Raw genomic sequence first — 19,079 nt, 5'->3', positions numbered from 1 at the left:
CAAGGTATGCAAGATCCACATTTTGGGGTGAGACAGAACTGAAATATCTCTTGCAGAGTATTTGAAAAATACATGTACCTAATCACTGAGAATCTCTCAGACTTACTTTTGTTCCAACTTATTCCAAGCAGAGCAATTGGCAGACTGTTGAGAGCTCAAACATGCCTGCATAAACACATGGACCAGTTTTGCATCTGTCAGCCTTTCTTACCGGTCTTGCAGACACTTCCTGAAAGCCAGCAAGCTAACAACAGGGAAAGATGGGGACACAATGGGAGACCTACTATTGCAGCTCATAAGAATCACAGGGCTCTTTTTAGAGAACTAATGCAGGATTATCTGCATTAGGATCTCTAAAAAAGGACAAATATTTGGCAACAGTTCCTAATAAAAACAAAAGCCCGCTAGTTTTGGAAGTTTACATCCTATGTAATCCATAGATCATAGTTCATCTGAATGCAATTTTCTTTTTTCATTGCATTCAGATGACCATTACTGGGAACAACCTTTCAAACAATTCCTAGCCCACCCCATTCAATCAGATAGCAGTGCATATATATATATACACATTACAGATTTTAAGCTGATGCTCAGACAGTAAAGAGATATTAATCCAAGTTCCTGTCTCACATATGGTAGGAGTTCTACTGATACAAATATCAAAAAGAAGAGCTGATGTTCACAAAATGCTGGGTCACTTTCAGGGGAAAAAAGTATGAAATCACTGGAATAAAGATAAATGAGCCCAGCTAGATCCCAATGGCTTAAAAATAAAAATCCAGCTTCATAAAGCAAAGATTTTATACTTCAGGGATACAACTGAAACTCCCATTTGACCACAATTCTGACAATGAATCAGAGGCAGCTGGGCAACTTTTATCTGAAATGCACATGTTATTTAGTGAAATTCCACTTTTTGGTGGGAAGAGGGAATCATCCTAATGCAGGTTTCTTTATTTTCTGCTCTGTGAAACACAGCAGACCAATTCTTGGCTTTTGTCAGTCAGAATAACTCCAAAGAAGTTTGGCCTGGTTTGTTCTAAATGGAGAACTTCTATAAAAGAGGAACAATCTGGATCTCCGACAATTTAAAATTAAATTTAAATGAGGCCAGCTTTTCTTCGCTCCTCTGATCTATCTTTTAGATTTCCCTCTATTCTTTTACACTTTAACCTATTTCAAGGAATCAGCAACAGAAGACTTATCACACAATCCACAGTACGGCATAATCCTAACAAAGACCAACCAAGCAAAAAACAACAAAACACAAACGAACAAAAAATTGCAGAATGAAACTTGAAAAAAATCCTTAAATGTGATTAAATCATTATAGTGACTAAGCAAAGGCTAGCTACAATGACAAGTTGACTGAACAATAACTTCATTGCTTTGCTGTGTCATTCTCATTTTGCTTTTGTTCACACATAGAATATGAGCCCCTTGAAACAGTAATTGCCTTTTTACTGGCTGTATGCTTAGACAGCCTCAGTGTAAATAAATACATAATACCTAACAACCTTGATTTAACAAAACATTGCAGCACATGCTTCACTCACTGTAAACAATGTGTAATCCAAGACCACCCACATGGTGAATCATCTCCAGCCATATCCTTTAACATGTCATTTTAGCTCACTGGAAGGTAGAAAATCTCAGCTTTCCACTGGAACAAACAGTACATGCTTGTTTGCAATTATAATTGACTAACAGATAGCAGTACTTGAAATGTGTTATATAGTTCAGAGAGCTATGCTTTAGTTTCATCTAGTTCTTTCTAATACTGAATGGTTCTCTTGGACTACAGTGGAGTACCACAAAGACCAAAGGAAACATGCCTTTATAGGCTGAGAAGAAAAAAAAACAGGACAGATGCTGGGCAATGGATAAACAGATGCTCCAAATAAATGCTTTGTTTTGTTTTTCCATAAAATGTTTATTTTGAATAAATCTCAATATTTCATTTTCCATTCCAAATTCATGCTGATAAAACATATCTAACGCTAGAGACATGCACTTCTTTTCTTCCTGATCTTCATTGCATTGATGGGTCCCTACAAATTATTATTTCCAAGCTAAACCACAAAATGTAGTTTCTAAAGTCAAATGTAAGTGAAAGATAATGTGGAGGGTTTTTTTATTTACTTCTAAGAGTCTGATTTTTTCTTTGGTGAAGATTTTGGAAAACCTTCCATAGCTCCAGACACTCCATACATTAAGAGTATGATTCCAGCTGTAGGAGATCCTGGGAACTATGGGAGACTTGGCAGATCTACAAATAGAGCTTAAATCATTATTGCCCACCCACATTCTTTCAATTAAACATTCCACTGATTTTGGAACCCAGAGATAGCTACGAAGCCAATTTTCTCTACCACAGTCACAGGATGCTCAAATGGAGATGAGTGAAGAATTTGTGGAAACAGAAAAAAATAAATCTCCCGAACATTTGGCAAATGCTAGCTAATAACATGAAGGCTTTCATACAATGTGTGTCAGAGAATACTATTCCAGACATAAGAGATAGGTGTGACAAGGCAGACATTTCTTTCATTGCAAGGGAGTCACGCTGCAGCAGCAGTATACCTCAGGCTCTGGCCTGGAAGTCAGAAAGTCTGGCTTATAGCCCTGCTTTTGTCACAGATCTGCTGGGTGACCTTGGGTGCATCTTTCTGTCCCTCTGAGGCCCCTGCTTCTCCACACAGTTCTTTAACAGCCTGCCTACTTAGACTGTCAAGTCACTGATGTGACAACTGTCACAGACAGCATCCATAAATAATCTCCAGTGCAGCAAAACTTTGGATTGCCTGAGGATGTAAGGAGCAAATGCTCATTCTGAGCTGGTCTCCTGAACTATCTAACCATGTAAGAAATTACCACTAATGAAGCAGAAGGACCACATACAGCATAGGCATCAGCCAGGAATCGTGCAAAGAGGCATTATATAAGCTGTCTTTACAAGTCCCATACTAGTCTTCACAAACATTTTGAATCAAACTGTTGACAACTGGTGGCAGCCGGAAAATAATTCAGAGAGATTCTTCAAGAAGATCATTAAATAAAATCTGTTTGATTTGTTCGGAATTCCAGCCACAAGTTCCTAGCTACAGATGTTCATGCTTGTTCTCTGGAGTAACTACCTGATAAACAGTTGTTAATAAGTGACTTACAGTTGAATTTACAACTTATATTTGTTGTACAACTTTATTATAAAGATTTGTAGTACATATCTAATTACTCAGCATGATGTGTACAAGGTGTTCTCCTTACAGCAAGGAAAGTGTTATGAATACTGTGTTTAATGAAGTTGGTAACTAAAAGGATAGGAGAGGCAGTAGTTGTATGTGGAATCAGGACAATGAAGAGAAAATGCCTTCAAAAACCTTGAAAATTTAAGTATTTGGATAAATTCATACCTATGCATGTGTCTCTATTTTAACAGACAGCAAGTTATTCTACAACTGAAAATGAAGCACACACACAATGGAGTTTAAAGATACAGATCTTGGATGCAGCACTGGAAAGGCAGAAAACAGGGAGACAGATCTGCCTTTTAGCAGCTAGAATATTATCTTGAAAGAAGGACAGTATAGAGGAATAGAAGTGACTAAAATAAAAATACCTCTTTATAGAAACAGAAGTTAGTATCTTTAGTCAATTTGTATGATTCATTTGTCCTAATCTTCTGAATTTAGTTCATTTTTCCATTTTAGTGCTGCTATATGGACTTATGGTTTAAGAGTTTCCAATTCTTTAGACGCCCTCACAAGCAAGCTACCTTTCCATATTGTCCATTTTTATTCCTACAAAACAGGTTTCCTACGAAAACATAGTAAAGCCCTGTTAACACACAAATTGGAAGAAATACATAGGGTAGGTATAAATAAGAGACCTAGGATATCTCTGGGATAGTCTATAACATTCAAGACCAAGAGACTTTAGGCAATTTCTCCAAATTAAGAGCTACCAAACATAGGTCTACCATGAATTTCAGAAAGACAGCAGAAAGTGTCAAAGGTCAACAGAAAATCATCCTGCACCTTGTTGTCTCCCTGCCAATGGTTAAGATAAAGGTTCTAATTTTCTCCTATCATCTTCAACTACAGTCACTATTTAAGATATGAGGTCAACTAGACAGGCTCATAACTAGAAAGGGCCCTAGCTGAAATTAAAGCTATCTGCCCATGCAGCTGCTCCATCACTGTTTAGTCCAGGCGTGGAGTTAGGGAGATCTTGTGTATCAGCATGTCTGCTTAGTTAGCCTTGAAGACATGGAAAAATACTCTCTCCTCTCCTTTTAGTATCAATAACAAATTCCTTTACACATGTATTATAACAACATCCTGCAAGCTTTCTTTGGCATAAGGTCATATTATAGAGCCGCATTTTCATTTCTCTCAGGAATTTCATTTGTAAATGTCAATCAAGCACTTAAAAGTACTTGACTACATAGTACTTTAAAAAAATCCTCCCTTATATACTACACAATGCATGCCTATCGAACAGTTATGTTTTCAATATAAGCAATTAAGGGATTTATTTAACTCGCGAGTGAAAAATAAGCCATTTTCAACAAACACAGAAAGACCAAACACCAGGAATTACATTGGATTGTCCATATAAGGGGAAAAACAAGGGTCCTCAGCTCATCAAAATGGTCATTACACGTGAGGTTTCTGTTTGAGGTGACAGAAATGTGACCTCTCCTATGCAAGGGCCCTTGTTTGGAACCCTCACGCTGTACTCCGCACTGGAAAGTCACTTTTACGGCACCGTGACTTCTGCTAAACGTGTCCACTAGACATTGCACAAGGGTGCCAGAAGAGAAAGGTCACAGGAACGGTCTGGATGTATCTCCCTGCACCTCCGTGTACATTACAAATTGGCTGGGCACGTAACCTGTAACGAGACACCTTTGAATGATCGTGGCCAAAAGAATTCTTTGCTAAGCTGTGCATCTAAGGTCAAAGAGGAGTTTTTAAAGGAAGGAAGTATTTTTCAAAACAGACAAGATTCCCCATCTTTGACACTGAAATAAATACCTGTGCCTTTGCTGTACCGAAACTGATCTGATTTTTATATGTTTTACCAGTCACATGACTTACAACAAACATGCCATTATGGTATTCATAGGATCTAAATAAAAAACAAGGAGGATGAACTGGGGGAGGAGGGAGTCAGTTTCATGTAAATAAACACCAGAAAAATAAAGAAAACATCTAGAAGCTGCAATAGATTTTTGACATTTTAGATCCTGGGCCAAATGGTGTGCAGGACCTTTGCAAAATAATCAGCATTCATGAAATGGCTGGGATCCCGAAGGCTGAGGGTTCAGAGGCATGCCTCCCGTCAGATCTTGGCATATAGCTCTGTAAAGAGGATACTAGACAGATAGTCAGCAATTTTCATTTCCATATTACAGATATCTCTACACAGATGTCACTGGTTGAGAGCATGACCTGAGGAGACTCTTCATCCATTTCTGTACCTGCTTCTCATTTTACTTCTCCCTTATTCATCTGCTTAGACAATGAATTCCATGGAGGGGGTCCAACCTGTAATGTGCCTCACACAATCTCCGTTAGGGTCTCTGCTTGCTCATAATAACACATATAATTATTAACAAATGCCCTTTACAACCCCTTGAAGAGACACAGGCTTACCAGGCTTACTGCCACTGGCAGTAGTATTCTGCTGTAGTATCACATACAGAAAGAAAAAGGATTTACTAAAAGTTACTTGTTATAGTTCTGAATTTTCTTTTTTATTAATGCTGCTTTGAGGATGGAGCATCACAACCAACGGGTAGCACTATTCCCTCATATTCCCCTAGGAAGCCACTCACATTTTCTACAGAATCACAAAAAAGTGAGCAAGACCCATAGAATTTTCAGATCACATCCCGCTTCTCTCCTCACTTTGGGAGTTCAAGGAGCGTACCATTCTCAAATATGAACTCTGGTTCATATCACTAGCCCTTCTGATCACACCAGCCATGTGTCCAAGCCAGGTCTGAGAGCCCCAGGACACATATCATCATGGAGAGGAACAAGGGAGCTCTAGGAACAGTTTACTTGCAGTTGACAATAATACTTCTCTAGAAAGAGAGGGAGAGAAGGATGAATCTGGAATGGACATGCCATGGGGTCCTGAGATGACACAGCAATCTTGGTCTCTGGCTGCTGTTGGCTCATTTCCTCCCAAAGACAAGGGTTCAGATTATCTAGGAGTCCCTGCATGAGCACGGCCCTACTACCAGTCCCTGGCAAGGACACTTGCCCTGCTCTGGAAATACTTCTGACTCCACGCCACCTTTCAATGTGTGAGGACTTACGAGATAGCCTGGGAAACCTGCACTTCATGAGAGACCTCTCAGCACAAAAGAACAAATATAACTTACATAGAGAGCAATCAAAAGATAAATGTCTGACAGATGTCACCATTCCAAACTTCAAAAGTGGGTTCAAGATGTGTGCAACAAAAGTGGCAAAGAGATCTGACAGCCACTGGTTTATGTAAAATTCAGGGAAAAAATACTTCAGTGCAGAAAAGGACTAGAAAGCAATCCTTGGTAGTCTTAACACAGACTATTTTAAAATCCATGTTCTTTGCAATGCAATGGATATAGTTCTCTTGCTAATAAACACCATTTAATACACTGACCTTGGGTCCTAAAAACTGGAAAATAAATTAACAGTAGCAAAGCAGTAGAAGTGCAATAAAAATAGGACAGTGGAATGAAATGAACTTATTTTTCCTTTCAAACTACAATTCACCCAAGAAAAAAATGCAAAATCTTAGTGAGCCAGGCATGAACAAACAAGTGGATCTTTTTTTCAAGCTCATCTGTGAGTGCAGTAACTGCAGAGACAAAATGCAAACCACCAACTACAGACTTGACTTTTTTTTTACTTGCCAGTGAATCTACAGAAACCACTTCCTATAAAGTAGAAAGCACTAGTATGTTTTTTACATGTCTATTAATTATCTTCTCTCTACCACTCGTTTTACTCAGTAACTGAATGTAACTGAACTTTAGATTCAACGGAGCTGTGTACCAGGGACAACATTCTCTTTGACAGTATGGTACTGAACAGCTAGTTCTTCATCTTCTATCAAATTGGTTAAATAATGGACTTAAAGACCATTACTTAAAGTGATCTTCTTTACAAAAAATATCATCATTCAGTAACTGACACTACCAAATTCTTTAACAGCATGGATAAAGAAATGTCTAACATGTCTTTAATTTCTGAGTGACCCCTTAGTTTTTCCTTTCTTTCTATTTATCCATGCATGTATGTCATAGAAGCAGAACAAGGATACACTAAAACAGCATTAAAAACCTTGATAAAATCTGGCTGGTTTGCTTTTACTAGAAAACTATTAGTACAGATTTCTGAGAGAACAATTTCTCTCATGGATTAGAAGACATTCATACAATGAGTTTCTTAGGTCATCATGGACGAGTATAAAATGATTTTTTTATTTTTGTTTTTTTTTTCTTCAATTTCTTTATCAATCTTGTTAATCCTGACTGCTGATGCATGTAGTGATATTTCAGTTATTCTCCTTATTAATGTCCTGTGAGCTCCTCACACAATGTGTGAAAAACTCTTATATATTCACATTAGGTCATGACCCTTTTGGCTAATAGTACTAGAAGAATATGCAAGTGTGAGATTGCAGACTTTTTAGGTCTCAAACCTTTGACATTAAATCAGTTTTGAGATTCTGCAGATGGATCTCTTTGCAGAAATAGAGGAGAATTTTGTTTCCAGCAGACTAAGTAAAATCCTAAGCATTCTGGCAAGCTATATCCTTGGACCTATTTTAGAACAAGTGTCTTCCTTTTTGCCTTTCTAAACTCATAATTCTTCTGTTTAAACAATGTCTCTTTTTAAGAATTATTCTAAAAGCTCTTGAGTTAAAACATAATGGGTCATCACTTCACTATATTACTTTCTGGGAAATCACTGCAAACGTACATACTATCTTTGACTGCAACACTCAGTACATACTAACCAGTGATGCTGCTTCTTTGGGGAGATAATGCTACGTTCATTTAACGAGGACAGGAGAATAACAGGCATGAGCCTTATTGGGGATTTCCAAGTCCCACACCACGGGCTCCCAGCGTGGCCAAAAAGGGTAACCTTGGGGCAGTCCCTTGTTCTGCACCCGGTAGAGGTCACTAGAGGATACCTCATGTTTTAATGGCAAGACAAAGCACTCCAACAGCAAGGGTAAAGATGCACCTTCCTGAAAAGCACATCAGCAACTGTCTAGGATTTACTGCCAGAGAGACTTTCTCTTAAAAGAGAGGAATATGTGTTGCTCCACGAAAGAACAGGTTTAACTGGCTACGTCTGAACACAAGCAGCATTCATCCAGTTAAACAATATCAATACTGATAAGTGAAATATATCTAACTTATTAGAAGTATATCTACTACCTGTGCATTTCCAGATGCAGGGATCTGTTTCTTTCTTCCACAGCTTAACACAGTCCACAAGGTGTGCCAGATATATGAAGCCAAAAGGCAGAAACTATCTGCAATCCAGGCAGCATTTCTTTGCACGGGTAGATCCATCCCTTTATTTTTAATCAACTGATTAACTTGGTTCTCCTGCTCTAGCAAATGCAATTTGGCAGGCACCCTCAAAACCCTCCCCAGCTCTGCAAGTACCACCTAGCTAGACAAGGCTTGGACATGCAGCAGGATCCCATCTCACACTTCAACACATTCCCTGAACCTATAAGGAAAAGAAGTGATGGCCCACTGACAAGTGAGAAACAGGTGCAGGGATCTACACATGAGATGTGTATTGCATGGACTTGAAACGTAATTACTCTGACACCCCAGAAATTCTCAAACGAAAGTGAACTCTTAGCATAATCCCTTTGCAGTTAGCAGTTCAGGCCACTGGTCATCTTTTTTTCCCTTTTATTAAGCAAGAAATGGGAAAAAAATACCCAAAGAGCAAAATTCAGGACAGTCACTTAAACTGTGTCATGGTGCACATGCATAGGAAGGTCAGTTTGAAATGGCCATGGCTCTCCTGTCTGCAGTCCCTTCTGTTCCTGTCCTTGCAGTTTATCTACATTGCTCTCATATCCAAACTACCACCATGCAGAACGCAGGTCTTAGCTGTACCCCATCTCATATCCAGCATCTTCTCACCTGTCAGCCATCAAGTCCTTGATCCAAAGGATGGAAGTGCTGGGTCATTTCAGCTATATGGATGTGGGACTTTCAATGCCATCAAGGTAACTTCTTTCCCCTAAAATTTCAAGAAACAGACTGCTTCTGCTGAATTTTCCCACGCAATCCAATGTGATGCAAATCCTGCATGGAAAATTTTGACTTGAGGAGCCAAAACCTGGGAAATTTTTAAACAACTGAAAACTGGATCTTAAAATGGGAAATGGTAAGCAACTTTAATAAAAAAAAATCCTGCTACCAACTCTATTATAAACCTTGTGAAGCTGTTTTACTTCTAGAGGTAGAAAACTAAATATCTGAGGAACAAAACATGTCACGGTTTATTGTCTTACATATAAGGATTGTAAAAGACCATTAAATAAGGTCTTAGGTCTATACAGAAGGAAGGAATCGTCATACATAAGAATTATACATGTCCTGTGCAATAGGCGCTCATAATTACAGAGCACTAACAGACATTGTAGAATATGAAGCAGTAAGATGAAACAGTGTTATTTCCCCTCTGCTTGTGTATTTATCTGATCAGAGGTGAATAAGTAAAGAATTTTAAACACTACCTCTGGCTGTGAAGAAATGTGAGCAGCGGAAATGTCAAGTACTAAAACTTCACAAATCAAACTGAAATTATGACATCACTTGACAACTGTCAAGACATTTATAAGTTATAATGACTCTTGTCCTTTCCTTAGACAACTTCTGGCTTCTGAGACTTCAGAGCATTCTCAAGTCACATTTTGCATTATTATGTAGTTGTTATATTGTGGAGGGTTTAGTTGTGGGGTTTTTCAGTTGGGAAACCTTGATACTCCTCTCTTTCTTTCTGAGAAGGACAGACATACACTCTCACAAGTACAGAAATTGGGAGCATTAAGTAAAACAAAGCTGCCTGAAATAATGGAATTGCACACGTTGCCACACAGAATGTCACGGACTTGGGACCTGAAGAGTGCACTGCAGAAAGGATATTCTGCAAAGCTGTGCCAGGCTGAGTTTGGCAACATGATGCCTGATGACAGCATTCCAAGCAAGCTGAAATGAAAAGGAGGTTGGTAAAAAAACTGGGCCCAAACTTGGCTGAAGTCCACTTCCACTTTTCTAACCATACTGAGCCAAGCTTTAGATGGGGTGCTTTATTTCAAGGCTGAAGTAAGCCTTGAGGGTTTTGATCTCTTCCTCACCAGTTAAGAAGTCTCACTGGAAATGTACATAATCCCTTGCAGGATTTTGCTAAAGAGTCCTTGATTAAAATTGTAAAATAAGAAATAGGTTTCAGTCAAAATATTTAGATCAATATTTTGAACAGTGTTCAAGGGCAGAGAAAAGTTATTTTGGGCTAATTATGCAACAGTGATCATTTTGTTCCATGTTTGAAATACTGCCATGACTCTGGCCTTGCCTGGAAGAATGAACAGTTGTTTCCAACACAGAGGCTGCAAAGACAGTAACTGCTAGAGAAACTGTGGTCATGGTCAAGAGGGAGAAAAAAGGCTAAAAGGAGACAAGGCTGATGACATTCTGACTGGAGACAAGGAATTAGAGGACAATTAGCCATCCCAAGGCCTAGCTTAGCTGAACACCAAATATTCAGTCTATCCAACAGTTCCAGCTGGCCTAAAGATTTAAAAGTTAGTCCTTAAACTGTTTTTGGAATATTATCAAAAGGATACTTTTGCAAGGAAAATTGTATTGGAGGGAAAAAATAAAAAAAGAAAACAAACACCTGTACTGAACTGAAAGTACTCAAATGTCTCCAGAACTTTAAAATGAACTGGCATAGCAACTATCTATTCAAATAAAAGTAGCTAGTATGATGTTTAATACTTGTTAAGTTATTTTTTCCTTAAAAGATCAGGACTAAGAAGGCCTGAAATATGGAAGTAAGGAAAGAGCAGCTCTGCTTCCTGCCACGTCCATTCTTTCAAGGAGGACAGCAAGGGCAATAGAGCTACTAGAGGTTATTGCTTATACAACAGTAAGTTGCAGATGACGAAGTCACATTTTTTACCAAAAGTTAGGATTCACATTTTTGTTTACTAAGTACGGGAGAAATTCTATTCTGGAACATAAGACTCTGGTATAACTAATTAAATGCATCTCAGCATAGGAACTGAACTGCAGTAAATGACGACAATACAATTCTGCAAATGTAAGGTAAAATCACAGTAAAAGAAACATTTAAATTAATGAGATTCACTAATGCCTTTTCTTTGCATTTTGCAGTAGACTGTAAGTTTGCAAACAGTCACCACCACTCAGTGGACAGCAAGTAATGTACCACCCATACTAGTTCAGCTGTATCTGAGCTCTAGATAAAGGTCCTTCGCAATGCTCACACCTCCAAGGGAAAGCTTGCTCATGTACACGCATGTGGAGTATCTCTACTGTCACAGGATATTGCTCAAATGAATGTACTAGCACCACATAGCAAATAAGCAAAAGAGATGGATGGTAAGTCAAGGCAATGGCCAAGACTTGTAGATGCAAATTGATCAGACAATCACAGGAACTGCAATCGTAGCTGTAGCAAGAACTTTAAGAGTAGCAGCATTACGCTTGCTGAGAGAACCTGAATTTCAAATCTCTTTCCCTGGGTGGTCTGCCAGAGTTCAGAAAGCTTTGAAGCTTAGCTTAGGACTACATTTAGCTTTTGTTGAATGTTTATTTAATATCACTCTCCTGAAAAAGCAGTCATGTAATAATTATCTGATGTGGGTGAGTTACTTTTGTTATTAACTTGGTAAACGTGAGCCTAGGAGCTTCTGTGGTTCTGAACATTACTAATGAAAAAGAATCAAGTTGCACACATCTGAATCATGGAGCCAGGGTCTAAAAACAAGTCCCTGACCCTGAAGAGGATAATTTTACAGTATTTAAAACTCAACAGTCATTGGGCTGAGGGGGTTAGTGCCCTAATTTCAGATCGTTATTCAAAATTAAACAGTTCGAATTACATTCTCACACACATCATTGACTAGTCCACTGAACAACGGTGTGCAGCTTTGGCTGGGCCATCAGAAGCAGTCTAGGTGAGGAACCTGAAGCTCACTGGGAGCTAATGCTGGTGGGTAAATTGTGCAGTAGTTTCTCAATCAATTTACCTTTGCATAAGCTGGTGCTATTGTCAAAAGAGGTGGTTTTACCTGCTCTCAGCTGCTTGCTCCTACACTGTGCCACCCCATGCCTTGGACCAGCACAACCCTTGGTGTGGCTGTTCAGTGCAATGGGTCAAGAACAGACCTGGGTATTTATGCTTATTTTTAATCTAGTTCTCACGCATGAAACCTGCTTTTATAAAACAACATGTCTTTCACTTGTTAATGTATAACCTGAAGCAAAACTTCATTCCTGAATACAGAACTTAGCCAAGATACAAAGATATGGGCTGCCAACAGTACAAATCAAGGTGGCAAGAGGACATTCTGCATAATACACATGTAAAACAGGTAGAGGGCAGTTCTGCCATGAGTTATTTAGAGCCATCCTCCCCAAAAGCAAATGGTCCAGGTGGAGAGCTGGTGTGGCAGAGAGTGCCATCTAGAGGACTGCAACACCACAGCTTGTTCACAGCTCCACGGACGTACATTGCACTGTGAAGTCATTATTCATAATTGATGGTCAGCAATTGCTGGGTTTGCTTTCTGTAGTAGTACTTTAATGGCCCTGAAAGTTTTTTTTTTATTATTATTAGGTTTTAGTTTTTACAAGAAAATACTGCACTGAAAGATAAAAATTGTGTTTGCTTATTTTATTAAAAAATATATCTAGAAAAATAGCTGTTTTGAGGAAGGGGATAATTTTCTTCTCTAATTATAATCAATCAGTTTCAGACAGCATTATGTTTTCCAGCAAGTACACACTTTCACCACTCTCTTCTAGGTGGTCTCTTGAGTTGTAACTCACTCCCATTGAAGCAAATAGATGTTTCATCACTGCTTTCAAAGTGAGCAGGACTTGACCCACAGAAATTGCATACAAATGCCCACAAGCATACACACGTAAATGCATATATCTGAGCAAAGTTTACTGTATTTCCTGCCAGCACAGTCTTCTTCCTTCCTTTCATGATCAGTATAATAAAACTGTTCATCAGGCAAGCAGACCAAGCTAAGACCTTTCAAAGGAAGGTCTTTGTTTTCCTTTAATCAACATTAACAGCATAGCCAGGGCCCAATTCTCTACCCCTTGAGAAATTCTTAAAAAAAAAAAAAAAAAAAAAAAGTGTGAAAGTTAAGTTTTGCAATTAACTTATAAGCTTGTAAAAGCTTAGGAGAAATACAACTAATGTTTATGTATCTGGAAACCTCACTCCAGTGAGGTATATTACCAGAGTTCAGTTGGACTGCCTTTCACCTTTGAAGTCTTGTCCCCAGGAGACTGATGAGCTAAAATGGGAATACAGAGCTATTTCTCCAGCTTGCAACTAGCCACCAGCTGTTCATCTTCTAAACGTATTCCTTTCTGCCCTACCGCACCTCCAAACACTCCCTGCCTTCTCCTACAGCACTCCTAACAAAGAGCCAGTTCCAAGCATTAGATTGAAGAAGCAAGCATCAAGCATTTTTGCAGCAAAAAGTGGGGGAAAATCCCCCTACCCCAGCTACTATCTGAAATTTGTCATCAAACTAAGATACATTAACATCAGCAAAGCAGCTCACATAGCCTTTTTCTTGACCCTAAAGGGACAAAACTAAAGGAAGAGCTAAATGGCAACAACAGGAATTTTCTCACCTGTGCAAGTTGTGATTTTCATACAGGAAGAAACCTTTCTTAAAAGAGATACTATCCCCCAAGTCCCAACCACTCACTTTATTTTTTTAATTCTCATTTTCTCTGTAACACTAAATGAAATCCTCTAAAATAAACACAGACCACATCTGAGACATGCTTTGTTTTTTTTAATATATAGATAATTTTCTCCCTTACAATGTAAATATTGTAGTAGCTTACTGAAGACTGCAATAATTTTGTATGAAGGTGACCCAGCAGATTAAGAAATATCAAAAATTCAGCTTCTTGAGTTGTGAACACAAACACAATCATCATGACATTTACTTTACATCAGTGCTCCGGGGTATCATATGAATGAAAACATATTCAGAATACTTGAAAACCGCTCTATCATATCAGCACAATCAATACACAAAGAGCCACAGAACAAATTTTTCAAGTCTTATCACAAACTAGTGTGTAAAATCAATTTCTTATTGCCCTATTCCAAGTACATTTTCATAGTTCTTTTCTAAATGACATAACAATAAAAATACTGGTTCCTCCGAACTCTCCCATAGAAGGATAATAAAATCACAAGGAAATGTGTTGCTATTTCTAAACACATTTTGGCTGATCACAGGGTCATTTTCCTGCCAGAGACCCCATGCTGTGATGCCCAGCACCGTTCTTACAGGAGACAGGTGCAGCGCAGAGCTAGGCTGGATGATACTCAGCCTTGCAAGCACAGCACGCAGCATGTAACCATGCTCTGCTCCCCCAGTCCTAATGGGGAGCAAAGGACAAAGCTGCCTTGGTTCCTCTGGGAAATCTGCTCTTCCAATGGGATTCATTCAGTCTCCACTAACTCCAAAGCTGTGAGATAGGACAAATGCTTTTGAAACACAAATCCAACAAAATACATATTTACCTTCTGATTCTGAATAGCTGCGGAACCACACAACTTCTTTACAGCTTCTGAATAGAAGTCCAGCTGTAAATGAACCCCAGAATAAAAACACACATGCTTGCTTCTGTGAATCCAAAAGATTAAAAGATGCTGACCAGTCTCTCACAGCTGCAACACATTTTCACAAATGGTAATGAAAAATTCAGCTCTACTGGGAAACACCATAGTAAACTCTTTAACTAGCTGAAAGAAGAAAGGGAGAGTGCTTTGGAAAGATAAAACTAATTATGCAGTTAGTTACCTTTTCATCTTCTCTTTCAGGATCTGATTCACTGAATGTTTCTTCCTGAAAGCTTCTAGTTCTTTCCACTTTTTCCATGTTCTGAAAAAAGGCTGTTTTTTCCAGTTTGTTGCTGTTTTGTCGTGTGTTGATCTCTTCCAGCCTGTTAATCTTAATTAGCTTCATACTATGCCCCGTTAATTTACTCTCTGTTTTCCTCTCCACCTTAGATTCATAAACCAGGGAACACTCATAGCTTCTGATTTCTCCACCTTCTTGGCTGTAAAAAAGAAAGACAAATAAGAAACATCAGTGTCATTCATGCATTTTAGCTTAGAAAACTGACATTGTTGCAGTATTTTATGTTACAACTCTCATACTTTCTGAACCAATACACAAATACAGCACTAGCTGTTCAGAGATGTCATTCTACCTACTCATCTACATGCAACACCAAATAATTCAAGCAGGCTACAAGACCAATGTAATTCGATTTGTTCACAGAAAATATTTAGCTCTATCAAATCAAAACGTATTGCTGTTGCTTGCAAGACCTTGCTTATGGGTTACTCCCCAGTTTTTAAACACTTCAGTGGTTCCCTGTTGCTCAATGTGTTCTCCTTCTCTCTGCTGTAGTTTCAGAGAGTTGACAGTTGAGGACTCTGTCATAAAGTCCATTAAGATTTCAGATATTAAACAAAGTGGTTTAGGCCTGAACACAGTCTTCTCTTTCCACTATCCTATACCGCAGAAATAGGTAATTGCCAAAATGGTGGTGATTTTGGGCCTTATGTTGAAGGCTGCAGAAGAGATAAGTCCTCAGCTGGGTTCCTTCCCGCTGTAGGCCCTCACTATGTGCCTAGTACTTGTGCGATGTAGGATCATTGAGGCTTGTCTAGTGGCAAGATTGGCTGGAAAGTTATTGCAAGTCAAGCTGTTAGTTTAGATTAATTCTCTATAGAAGGGCTTTTATTTCACAGCAAGGTGGTGGGTTCTCCCTTCCAAGTAATCACTCGGTTACACTTAGAAAAGGTGTCTTTTTGCACACTGATTTTAAAAGAGTAAGAGAAACTACTCTAAAATTTCACTTAGCAAATCCATGTAGACCCAGGAAACAGAGGACAAAAACATTTTCATTGTTATTATTGCAACCCTTCCTTCACTGTACTGGAAACCTGGCTACAAAAGCATAGTGCTAATGCTTTCACTCTAGAAACCTGAATCTGGTCAATCTCGTCACACAGCTCATGGTTTTCATTTTAACTTGCATAAATACCATAAACTATGTGGTGTAATTAAGAATGTATATACAACCTTACAGTCATGAGCAGCACAGAACAGCTTTCACTATACAACAAGAGACCCAATTAAATTAGTTATTTTTACTTGAACGCCTTCCAACAGAAAATGTTCCTCACTGTGTTTTGACCCTACATCTGCACATGCAACAGATTAGATGTATACCTACACTGACTAACTGCACTGCCCATGGCTAGTCTTCCAAACTCTTCCCAGATGAGAAAGATGCCATATGCTATCATGTGTGACACAGGAGGTGGCTTGCCAGTGGTGACATTTATAGATGATGGACAGCAAAGGACAGTGCAAGCATGCAGCTTGCAAATCTGCCTTCCAGAGAGCTTCCTACCACCATGGTGTTGCAGCCCTAGAGCGTGCTGTTAATATGTGAGATGCAGGGACACAAGCATGGGATTCCCAAGACATTCATCATTCAAAGAAGTTGTGCACCCAGTATGTCAAAATCCCAAGTCTGCTCCTTCTAGGCTCTATCACCAGTGCTCTTGTCTCTGATATCCTTTTTCATCCCCTTCAGGCAAAAGGGCACTTCATGAGATTTTCTTCCCCTTTTTCTCAAGAGCAGGGTTCTTGAGTTTTCCTAAACACACTGACAACTGCAGTTGACATACCACAAGGGATCAGTCTAATCTTCAAGCCTTTATATACATATCCTTTGATCTGCTCCACACCAAGAGGTGATGCAACATACTCCAAAGCTGTCAGAAAAACAAGCAGGTAATGCCCTCTGCTCCCTCCATGTCTCCAGCAACTCAAATCCCACAGCGTTTTAGAGCGACCTGGCTGTGAAGACTACGTCTGGCCTGACATATCTGCAACCAGGGAAAGATGATTCAGGTTCTCCATAGCTCTTCAAAGAGCACATCATCCTCTAGGTTAAGATCACCAAATGCGGCCATCCATCTCAAGAGAATGACATGTCCTACTGAAAGGACATGTTGTTCCTTCAAGCTGACAAATGGGTCAGTTATCTGAGAAAATATTAACAGGATGGCAAGCCCAAAGGTATTACTGGGCTCTGTTACCAAGCAGAGACAAGGACTGAGTCCAAATGTGATTGCCCTCTCCCCCATTATGACCTTAATGTATCCCCAAAACAAGGGGATATATCCACAGCTAAACAACAGAAAGTTTCTGAGGAGCACACAGTGAGATTTGTTTGCAAGTGCCCCCTTCACAGTCCCAGAGAAGCCATCCCACCTGGTCATGTGCCACTGAGCAATGGGAGGCTATGGCCTCCCACCTTACTAAGAAAGAAAGAAAAAAAAAGTTCAAGTGGGTATTGAGCTCCGTTTCCCCCAAAGGACCACGAAAACCTCCGCCCCATCATTGACATTCCCCAACTTTGGCCTGGAAGATGCTTTCTTCTGGGTCACCTTCAGCAAGCCAATCTTTCACTTCAAGTAAAATAGCTTGCTTCATGAACCACACCTTCACTTACACTCTCAGAAACCACACAGGTCATAAAAACACAGAAACTAGTCTAGCTGTATGCACAGGGGTTATATATATATACAGTCCTACTGCTTTTACTGCCCAAACACGGAAAATAAATATATTTGCACAATAACAATTTAAACAATAAAGTACAAAAAAATTACATAATACAAATATAAACAATACAGTAAATATTTATAAAACTGGTCAGAAATAGAAATGGGCAGGCAAATAGGTATCAGCCAAAAAGAACCCACAAAAAACCCTTTTTCATTTATCATGTTTTTAGATTGTAACCTCTTCAGCCATAACTAGGTTTGCATGACAGGCCGTAAAGCACTTTTCTCGAAACTCAGTCCATTGGTCTCCATCTTCAGTTCAAATAAAAATCTTTATTTCTGACCCATTGGCCTTTTGCAAAACAGTCATTTTCAAAATCTAAGCCTGGGGACAGGTACCATTAGCCAGTAGCCAGACTTGTTTACCTCCCAGTACATCTTGACATTAGACTGACCTGAATTTTACAAGCTGGGAATGATTACGTAACAGTATATAATTAAACCTAAATATATAATTTAAGAAAGAAAACAAGATGTAATGTGGAAAGAATTATGAGTGGGTCAAGTTCAGGTGGTAGATTAGGATGCAAACAGTACCGCTTACCATGTTTTTCTTTCAAATAGAACCTGCCCTGCATTCTGCATAATACAAGAGATGTTTTTTGTCAAAAGAAAAAAAAAAAATTATTGGCAGCACTTCAACTGACCATGAATCACAGAATCACAGAATGTTAGGGATTGGAAGGGAGCTCAAAAGATCATCCAGTCCAATCCCCCTGCTGGAGCAGGAACACTTAAATGAGGCTACACAGGAAGGCATCCAGGTGGGTTTTGAATGTCTCCAGAGAAGGAGACTCCACAACCCCCCTGGGCAGCCTGTTCCAGTGTTCTGTCACCTTCACTGTGAAGAACTTTCTTCTCAAATTCAAGTGGAACCTCTTGTGTTCCAGTTTGAACCCATTGCCCCTTGTCCTAGCATTGGTTGTGACCAAGAAGAGCCTGGCTCCATCCTCGTGATACTCACCCTTTATATATTTATAAACATTAATAAGGTCACCCCTCAGTCTCCTCCAAGCTAAAGAGCCCCAGCTCCCTCAGCCTTTCCTCATAAGGGAGATGCTCCACTCCCTTAATCATCTTTGTTGC

The sequence above is a fragment of the Streptopelia decaocto genome (genome assembly GCF_964273445.1).
Source record: "Streptopelia decaocto genome assembly, chromosome: 2".
Taxonomy (NCBI): domain Eukaryota; kingdom Metazoa; phylum Chordata; class Aves; order Columbiformes; family Columbidae; genus Streptopelia; species Streptopelia decaocto.
This window is presented reverse-complemented; position numbering follows the sequence as displayed.